Genomic DNA, 780 nt, shown 5'->3' on the forward strand with positions numbered 1-780 from the left:
CAATAGTAAAAATTCCTTATTATTCTTTTTAAATGAAGATCTGAGCTGCAGAAGTGCCTAGTCCATTTTAGTAATTTTGAGATATAAGAATTGTATGTTTTTAATATTTGTGGCAAGCAATGGAACAAGTTAATTAAATTGAAATCCAAAATGCATTATGGAAATATCTCTAGCAATGTGTTGGCACAGGAGTTTGTTCTTGAACATGTTGAAGGTTATTGATATAGTCATTTATATCATTTATTTTTGTCTTAGCAACATTTGCAGCTCGGATCAATGATGCTACCAAATTAGACCCCCGGCAGTACGGCAGTATCAAAACTGTTAATAACTTAATCTTGCCCCAAACTGTAGGCCTACATGTACAAAAAGCCGTGTAACCACATCATGTTTTGAATATTGAGAATATTGTTAAGCCAACTATACAATATGCAAAGGCAAGAGTGTCAGTTGGGTTTAAAATTCAAGTGTAGGGGTGGGGGGGGTTAGCGGTCACTGGGTTTAGCAGTTTCCACTGGGTTTAGCAGTTCTCTGGATATAACGTGGCTTTTGTGGGATTGCCACAGTCGAAAGGCCCTATAGTAGGGCTATGTCTTGATTTGACGTTATGGGTCACATAATTGTTTGTTATCGCCATGATCATGATCACTGCACTGCTGTTTTCACCAGCCAATAGGATATGCCTACAAAAATACGCATATGATGTTCCTTGTTCACGGGTAAAACAGTTTGTCTAGTAGGTGAACGAATCAAAAATGTTATCCGAGCGGAACAGTCACG

This window comes from Amphiura filiformis, chromosome 2 (assembly GCF_039555335.1).
Source record: "Amphiura filiformis chromosome 2, Afil_fr2py, whole genome shotgun sequence".
NCBI lineage: Eukaryota > Metazoa > Echinodermata > Ophiuroidea > Amphilepidida > Amphiuridae > Amphiura > Amphiura filiformis.